The sequence below is a fragment of the Etheostoma cragini genome, chromosome 16 (assembly GCF_013103735.1).
Source record: "Etheostoma cragini isolate CJK2018 chromosome 16, CSU_Ecrag_1.0, whole genome shotgun sequence".
Taxonomy (NCBI): domain Eukaryota; kingdom Metazoa; phylum Chordata; class Actinopteri; order Perciformes; family Percidae; genus Etheostoma; species Etheostoma cragini.
The window spans coordinates 23,492,775-23,493,025 of NC_048422.1; positions in this window are offsets into that span (position 1 = coordinate 23,492,775).

Sequence of the window (251 nt, forward strand, 5' to 3'; positions counted from 1 at the left end):
CACACACACACACACACACACACACATACAGAGACACACACACACACACACCCACACACGCACAAAACGAGACATACACACACAAACGCACAGCCAACACAGGCACAGAGACACACACACACACACAAACACAAAGAGACAGACACACACACACACACAAGAGTCGAACACACACACAGACACACACACAATAAATACAATACAAGAATGAATGAATCAATAAGCAACATGATACATTCACATTGACTTCC